The sequence below is a fragment of the Phyllobates terribilis genome, unplaced genomic scaffold (assembly GCF_046119375.1).
Source record: "Phyllobates terribilis strain yellow unplaced genomic scaffold, ASM4611937v1 Scaffold_3__8_contigs__length_932513732, whole genome shotgun sequence".
Taxonomy (NCBI): domain Eukaryota; kingdom Metazoa; phylum Chordata; class Amphibia; order Anura; family Dendrobatidae; genus Phyllobates; species Phyllobates terribilis.
Genome location: NW_027362763.1, coordinates 9,286,907 through 9,295,929, shown reverse-complemented (window position 1 = coordinate 9,295,929; position 9,023 = coordinate 9,286,907). Strand labels below are relative to the sequence as shown.

At 49.8% G+C, this 9,023-nt stretch overlaps 1 non-coding gene across 1 annotated transcript; it reads left to right on the top strand.

The window, feature by feature from the left end:
- Nucleotides 1-3,705: 3,705 nt before the first annotated feature.
- Nucleotides 3,706-3,779, top strand: TRNAN-GUU (transfer RNA asparagine (anticodon GUU)). Its single transcript has one exon. It is a non-coding gene; the product is annotated as a tRNA-Asn (tRNA).
- The last annotated feature ends 5,244 nt before the right edge of the window (nucleotides 3,780-9,023 follow it).

The following is a 9,023-nucleotide window of genomic DNA, read 5'->3' as shown; positions in this document are numbered from 1 at the left end:
TATGTCTGACATCCATGTCCACTCCTGAGGTCTTATGTGTGGAGTCTGAACTGAATACCGACGGCCTTGTTGATGCTGGTTCTCAACAACTGCCCTCTTCTGCTCACAAATCCTTCCCAAATTTTGCAGTGCAGAGTTGCAACACGTGGGGACATCACACCACATTCTGTGAACCGGAAGCTGCAAATGCTGCTGAAACACGGCATGGGTGGCGGAAGCTGTAGCTGACATTCTAAAATGGGCACACAGGCGGCGTACTTTAACAAGCAGATCCAGCAGCTCCGGGTAGGATTTGAGAAACCTCTGAACCACGAGGTTAAGCACATGGGCAAGGCGTGTGTGATCTCACCTCCCCTCAGCCGCCACCAGGTTCTGGCCATTGTCACACACGACAATGCCTGGCTGTAGGTTCAGCGGTGTGAGCCACAGATCTGCCCGCTCTTTGGGAGCTGTCCACCACTCTTCAGCATTGTGCGGTTTGTCACCTAAGCATATTAGCTTCAGCACAGCCTGTTGCCACTTGGCTGAGGCAGTGCTGCAGTGCTTCCAGCTTGTGACTGATGTGGCATTTCGGAGATGGAGGCTGAAGAGGAGGCGGAGGCTGAGAAGGATGATGTGCAGGAGCTGTAGACTGTGGGGGCAACCCTGATTGACCTAGGAGTCGGGAGGATGTGTTCCGTCCCAAGGACCGACTGGGTCCCATGTTCCATTATGTTAACCCAGTGTGCTGTCAGCGAGATGTACCATCTCTGCCCACAAGCACTTGTCCACGTGTCCGTGGTTAGGTGGATTTTCCCGGTAACTGTGTTGTTGAGGGCACAGCAAATGTTTTGGGACACGTGCTTGTGTAATGCGGGGATGGCACATCAGGAGAAATAGTGGCGGCTGGGGACCAAGTACCGAGGGATGACCAGGTTGTGGAATGTTTCCGTTTCCACGAGCCTAAAAGGCAACATTTTGAGCACAAGCCATCACGAAATGTAGGAATTTAGTAGTGTGGCCTGTGGGGTGTTGGCTGCATATTTGCGCTTGCGTTCCAAGGACTGGGGTATGGACAACTGAACGCTGTGCTTGGACAAGGACGTGCTTGCTGATGGTGCTAGTTGAAAGTGTGCAATGACAGGTAGGCAGGAGGCATCTTCGCATGCACTATGGACAGGGGATTGGCTTGCACGCACAACAGCAGAAGAAGCAGTGGTGTCACCCACAGACACTGTTCCTGGACCCTGTGGTTTGGCCCACAAACTCGGGTGCTTTGCTGCCATGTGCCTGATCATGCTGGTGGTGGTCAGGCTGGTCGTTTTGCTACCCCTGCTGATGCTGGCCTGGCAGGTAGTGCATATGGCCTTTTTGGGGTTATCGGCAGAGTCTTTAAAAAACAACCAGACTTGGGAAGACCTAACAGTTGTACTGGCAACTTCCTTTGTGCTGGTGTTATGGGGAGTGGTTGCCTGCCTTCTGTCTGCGGCCACCACACTGCTTCTTCCTGCCTGTTGGGGTGCTCTGCCTCCCTCCCCCTGTGTGCTGCTGTCATTGCTCTGCATGTCCTCTTGCCAGGTTGGGTCAGTTACTATATCATCCACCACCTCATCTTCCACTTCCGCACCCTAGTCCTCCTCCTGACTTTCTGGCACTTGTGTTTCATCATCGTCCACCTCTTGTGACACTTTCCCACCGTCGTCTTCATATGACCATGGCTGCTCAAATATTTGGGCATTGCTACATGCGATCTCCTCTTGCCCCGCTTCAAGTGGACCAGGCGAGAGGCCCGATTCTATGAATGGAAAAGTGAACAGCTCTTCGGAGTGTACAAGTGTGGGATCAGTTGTCTCCAGTCACTCGGCATGGAGGGAGGAAGGAGGATCAGGGTGAGGAATATGTGGACCAGACTCACAGCTACTGAGACTTGACCGTGTGGAAGACAGGTTGGTGGTGGTGGCTAAGTGACTGGAAGCATTTTCTGCTATCCAACCAACAACCTTTTCAATCTGCACTGTGTTCAATAGTGGTGTTCTGCGGTCCCCTATTAATTAGGACAGGAAGTTCGAGTGAGAATATGTGGGTGTTTGTTGTGGCACAATTTCAGCTTGCCCACGGCCTCGATCTCTGCATGCACCATCACAATCATCATCACGTGCAGTTCCCTGTCCCTTGCCACTTGCCTTGCCCATTTCAAATGGAGGACAATATCTTACATGCTCACTTCAAATGGCTGAATTTGGACTGAATTTATATGTGATCCGTGTGACGGACAAACCACAGTTTTAAATACCTGGCCTGTAGGTAACTATTTTGAATAGCAAACTGTTGGCAATAACTTTGCTGACGCACTGAAACAAAATTTTAATGGAGGCCAGAAATGGCAGTATTTTCAGCGCAATTATATGTGAACCGTGTGACGGACAAACCATAGTTTTAAATAGCTGGATTTTTAGCGCTGTAATATGGAAAGGACTTGGCTGTATTCTGCAGTGCCAACAAGCAAATGGCGCAGAAAAACGGTGTTCTCTGGATTGCTTTTTAAGCAAATAATCAGGATTAAGATAAAGAAAAAATTATTCCTGGCCCCTGAGACCTGGGTCTATTTCTACAAATATCTGTAAAAGCACCAGCAGAGAGAACTGGAATGGACCCTCTTGTGCTATGTGCACTGCAGTCTGCTATATACCCTACCCTGCCTATATACACTGCCTGATATCTCTGCAGATGGATTAGTCCTCAGAAGGACTGTTTGTTGAGATGGATATGTGTCTCTAATATAGTTTGGTACACCTACACTAACTAGAAACAAGCAAATCTCCTCCTAGCTCAGCAGAACCTCTCTGTACACTGTCTGATTCCGGAGTGACTGTGACGAGCATGGCGGAACCAGGACTGATATACACCTGATGACGCTGTGCAGCCAGCCAATCACTGTAATGCCACAACCAACATGGCTGCCGCATTACAGTGTGTGGCAGGCAATCCCTGCATGTTCATTGGCTCTGTAAAAAGCGCCAAACATGCAGGGAGGGAACCCGAGCTCCCGCCGAGCAACCCCGGAAATACTCGACGAGCACCGAGCAGTAGCGAACATGCTCGCTCATCAGTAATCGTAACATATCGCCAAGGGTCTCATCAATCTGCAAGGAGTTTGTTTTTTCTCCCCGTGTTTGCGTGGGTTTCCTCTCGGTTCTCCGGTTTCCTCCCACACTCCAGACACTGATAGGGAATGTAAATTGTGAGCCCCAGTGGGGACAGTGATGATGTCTATAAAGTGTGTGGAATATGTTGGCGCTATATAAGCATATTAAATAAATAATAATAAAATCCTCATCAATAAAAAATTTAAAAATTTGATTTGGACTTTCAATCTGTAATTTTGAGCCGAAACGCGCTTGCTTTGACTGAAGCATTTTGGCAAAATGTAAAGGTGAATTCTATAAAAAAAAAGCAATCACTTAGCAGAGGATGGTTTCGATCCATTGACCTCTGGGTTATGGGCCCAGCACGCTTCCGCTGCGCCACTCTGCTGAGGAAGAAACCTAATTACTGTCTGACTTCAGGTTCATGTGATGGAATTCTTCAGTAAGAGCTTATTTGTGGGCTATTAGAGTATTCCTAGGGTTCTGCAATTGTTTCTTTTATCATGTTATTGTTGCAAATCATCTGCGTAAATTGTGTTTGACCTGGCTGAGGCTGCCAGAAAATTGAGCAGAGGCTTGTGTCTCTGTGGCGCAATCGGTTAGCGCGTTCGGCTGTTAACCGAAAGGTTGGTGGTTCAAGAGCACCCAGGGACGTTGGTGTCTTTTGCTTGGGCATCATGCTACGGTTGAAGAACGTTAAGAAACCATGAGAAACAGAGTAAGTATGGCATAAACAAGATTTTTATTTTTATATATATATACACAAGACTAGAAAAGGCATAGAGTGCATAATAAATTAGCATGAAATTCAGTGGACAAAAAAGTGCAGTGTGCTGGAAGCAATGGAATATCCACCCTACCAAGAACCCACCAAAGATCCCAAATGGTAACAAATTGTATCAATCCTATCAAGGTCTAAGGGGGAATAAGTTATTATATAGCACCTAAGAATAGGTCCACCCCTCCAAAAGGCGAATCGCTGATAATGGAGGCTTACCAAGGGATGAAGTGGGAGGCAGAGTGGAGAGCCACAGTAGAGAAAAGTTTGACAGGCAAGCACCCCGACGCTCATTTTGCCTCCAATCTAACAGGCTTTCTCAAGAGGCGTGAAGAACGTTCCGCTTTGGCCCACAGCAGGTCCCGCAAGTAAAAGCTATGTTTCTGCCACCTACATTTTGAATTCCCAAGGTGCACTGGAGGAAAGCTTTCCGGATGAGTCTTCTGTACATGTATGGAAGGAGCATAACAGGGTTGTGTTTGCCATTAGGTTGAAAACATTTCATAATACGAACAAAAAGTCCTTCAAACCAGAAACCTAAGAACTGCTAATTTAGATCAGCAATCCTCCCCTCTACCAGCTGAGCTATCGATGGCTTTGGCATTCCAGGCTTGAAAGCCTCCTAGGTTTTTGCTGGAGGAGCTACAAGCCGAAGGTAAAAATGATTATTGTTCCACCAACTGAAAAAAATCAGTAAGTGATAGTTTTGGAGAAAGCGGACATCGATCCCTCTACCTCTCGCATGCCAAGTGAGCGTTCTACCACCGGTGATAATTCCTCTTGCCTTATGAGCTCATTTTCAGTTTCTCACCACACCATGTCGCAATTTTCTTATACTGTCATACGTGCCATTGCATTCTTCATCTTTTCCTTGGTTACAATCAGGGGCGTACATAGAAATCATGGGGCCCCATAGCAGAAGCTCTAATTGCCCCCCCCCCCAAAAAAAAGAAAAAAACAGATAGTTGGCTGTGTCGCAGTAGAGCAGACCTCACAACTTTCCAGCCTTCACATAGTAAATTTCCTCCTGCTGAAGCCCTAGATTCCTCTTATATTTCCACATAAAGTATGATGCCAATAAAAGTACCCCCCCAAACACAGTATGATATCCCCATGGTGCATTCCTCCATTTTAGACTCCGCATGCACAATATATTGACCCTATTGTACCCCACTTCAACTCCCAAGGCGAAGTATAGTGACCCTAACACAGTATAATCCCCCAATTGTGTCTCCCACACAACCCTCCATACAGTATAATGGCCTTCACTAGCCCCCCAAACAGTATGATGGATCCCACACAGCCCTCCATACAGTATAATGATGTCCTGCACTAGACCCCCAAAGAGTATGATGGATCCCAGACAAACCTTCACACCATATAATTGCTTTCATACAGTATAATGGCCCCCCACATAGCCTTCAAAATATTATAATGGCCCCACATAGCCTTCCATATAGCATAATACGCCACCCATAATCCTCCTTATAGTATAATGAGCTTCCCATGGTCCTCCATAGAATATAATGCACTCCCCATATTCCTCCATACAGTATATTACACACCCCATAGAGTAAAATGCATCTCCCATTTAGTATAATGCACCCACAGTCCTGCAGTATTATGGGCACCACGTACTCACTGATTTTAAAATACCGTATGTTTTAAATAAGCCGACCCGAGTTTAAGCCGAGGCCCCTAATTTTATCACAAAAAAATGGGAAAACGTACTGACTCGCGTATAAGCCTTGGGTGGGAAATGCAGAAGCTACTGGTAAATTTCTCCATCCTGGTATGTATGGCACACCTCATCCCCCAATCCTCGTACGTATGGCACCCCTCATCCCCAAATCCTGGTACGTATGGCACCCCTCATCCCCCAATCCTGGTATGCATGGTACTCCTCATCCCCCAATCCTGGTATGCATGGCACTCCTCATCCCCCAATCCTGGTATGCATGGCCTCCTCACCCCCCAATTCTGGTAAGCATGGCCCCCTCACCCCCCAATCCTGCTATGCATGTCCCCCTCATCCCCCCAATCCTGGTATGCATGGCCCCCCTCATCCCCCAATCCTGGTATGCATGGCCCTCCTTATCCCCCAATCCTGGTATGCATGGCCCCCTCATCCCCCAATCCTGGTATGCATGACCCCTCATCCCCCAATGTTCGTATGCATGGCCCCATCATCCCCCCAATCCTGGTATGCATGGCCCCCTCATCCCACCAATCCTGGTATGCATGGCCCCCTCATCTCCCAATCCTGGTATGCATGGCCCCTCTTATCCCCCAATCCGGGTATGTATGGCCTTATCCCACAATCCTGGTATGTGTGTCCCCCCCTTATCCCCCAATCCTGCTATGTGTGGCCCCCTCATCCCCTAATCCTGGTATGTGTGGTCCCACATCCCCCAATCATGGTATGTGTGGCCTCCTCATCCCCCAATCCTGGTATGTGTGGGCACCATCGTCCCCCAATTCTGCTATACATGGCCTCCTCATCCCCCAATCCTGGTATGTGTGGTACCCCTCACCCCCCAATCCTGGTATGCATGGTCCCCTCACCCCCCAATCCTTGTATGCATGGTCCCCTCACCCCCAATCCTGGTATGCATGGCCCCCTCATCTCCCAATCCTGGTATGCATGGCCCCCCTCATCCCTCCAATCCTGGTATGCATGGCCCCCTTAAACCCCCTAATGTTGGTATGCATGGCCCCCTCATCCCCCCAATCCTGGTATGCATAGCCCCCTCATCCCCCCAATCCTGGTATGCATGGCCCCCTCATCCCCCCAATCCTGGTATGCATGGCCCCCCTCATCTCCCAATCCTGGTATGCATGGCCCCCCTTATCCCCCAATCCGGGTGTGTATGGCCTCATCCCCCAATCCTGGTATGTGTGTATACCCCTTATCCCTCAATCCTGCTATGTGTGGCCACAATATATTGACCCTATTGTACCCCACTTCAACTCCCAAGGCAAAGTATGGTGACCCTAACACAGTATAATCCCCCAATTGTGTCTCCCACACAACCCTCCATACAGTATAATGGCCTTCACTAGCCCCCCAAACAGTATGATGGATCCCACACAGCCCTCCATACAGTATAATGATGTCCTGCACTAGACCCCCAAAGAGTATGATGGATCCCAGACAAACCTTCACACCATATAATTGCTTTCATACAGTATAATGGCCCCCCACATAGCCTTCAAAATATTATAATGGACCCACATAGCCTTCCATATAGCATAATACGCCACCCATAATCCTCCATATAGTATAATGAGCTTCCCATGGTCCTCCATAGAATATAATGCACTCCCCATATTCCTCCATACAGTATATTACACACCCCATAGAGTAAAATGCATCTCCCATTTAGTATAATGCACCCACAGTCCTGCAGTATTATGGGCACCACGTACTCACTGATTTTAAAATACCGTATGTTTTAAATAAGCCGACCCGAGTTTAAGCCGAGGCCCCTAATTTTATCACAAAAAAATGGGAAAACGTACTGACTCGCGTATAAGCCTTGGGTGGGAAATGCAGAAGCTACTGGTAAATTTCTCCATCCTGGTATGTATGGCACACCTCATCCCCCAATCCTCGTACGTATGGCACCCCTCATCCCCAAATCCTGGTACGTATGGCACCCCTCATCCCCCAATCCTGGTATGCATGGTACTCCTCATCCCCCAATCCTGGTATGCATGGCACTCCTCATCCCCCAATCCTGGTATGCATGGCCTCCTCACCCCCCAATTCTGGTAAGCATGGCCCCCTCACCCCCCAATCCTGCTATGCATGGCACCCTCGTCCCCCCAATCCTGGTATGCATGTCCCCCTCATCCCCCCAATCCTGGTATGCATGGCCCCCCTCATCCCCCAATCCTGGTATGCATGGCCCTCCTTATCCCCCAATCCTGGTATGCATGGCCCCCTCATCCCCCAATCCTGGTATGCATGACCCCTCATCCCCCCAATGTTCGTATGCATGGCCCCATCATCCCCCCAATCCTGGTATGCATGGCCCCATCATCCCCCCCAATCCTGGTATGCAAGGCCCCCTCATCCCACCAATCCTGGTATGCATGGCCCCCTCATCTCCCAATCCTGGTATGCATGGCCCCTCTTATCCCCCAATCCGGGTATGTATGGCCTTATCCCACAATCCTGGTATGTGTGTCCCCCCTTATCCCCCAATCCTGCTATGTGTGGCCCCCTCATCCCCTAATCCTGGTATGTGTGGTCCCACATCCCCCAATCATGGTATGTGTGGCCTCCTCATCCCCCAATCCTGGTATGTGTGGGCACCATCGTCCCCCAATTCTGGTATACATGGCCTCCTCATCCCCCAATCCTGGTATGTGTGGTACCCCTCATCCCCCAATCCTGGTGTGCATGGTCCCCTCACCCCCCAATCCTTGTATGCATGGTCCCCTCACCCCCAATCCTGGTATGCATGGCCCCCTCATCTCCCAATCCTGGTATGCATGGCCCCCCTCATCCCTCCAATCCTGGTATGCATGGCCCCCTTAAACCCCCTAATGTTGGTATGCATGGCCCCCTCATCCCCCCAATCCTGGTATGCATAGCCCCCTCATCCCCCCAATCCTGGTATGCATGGCCCCCTCATCCCCCCAATCCTGGTATGCATGGCCCCCCTCATCTCCCAATCCTGGTATGCATGGCCCCCCTTATCCCCCAATCTGGGTGTGTATGGCCTCATCCCCCAATCCTGGTATGTGTGTATACCCCTTATCCCTCAATCCTGCTATGTGTGGCCACCTCATCCCCCAATCCTGGTATGTGTGACTCCCTCATCCCCCAATCCTGGTATGTGTGGTCCCACATCCCCCAATCCTGGTATGTTTGGGCCCCCTCATCCCCCAATCCTGGTATGTGTGGGCTCCTCATCCCCCAATCCTTGTATGTGTGGCCTCCTCATCCCCCAATCCTGGTATGCATGGCCCTTCTCATCCCCCAATCCTTGTATGCATGGCCCCCCTCATCTCTCAATCCTGGTATGCATGGCCCCATCCCCCCAATCCTGGTATGTGTGGCCCCTCATCCCCCAATCCTGGTGTGTGTTGTCCTCTCATCCCCCAATCCT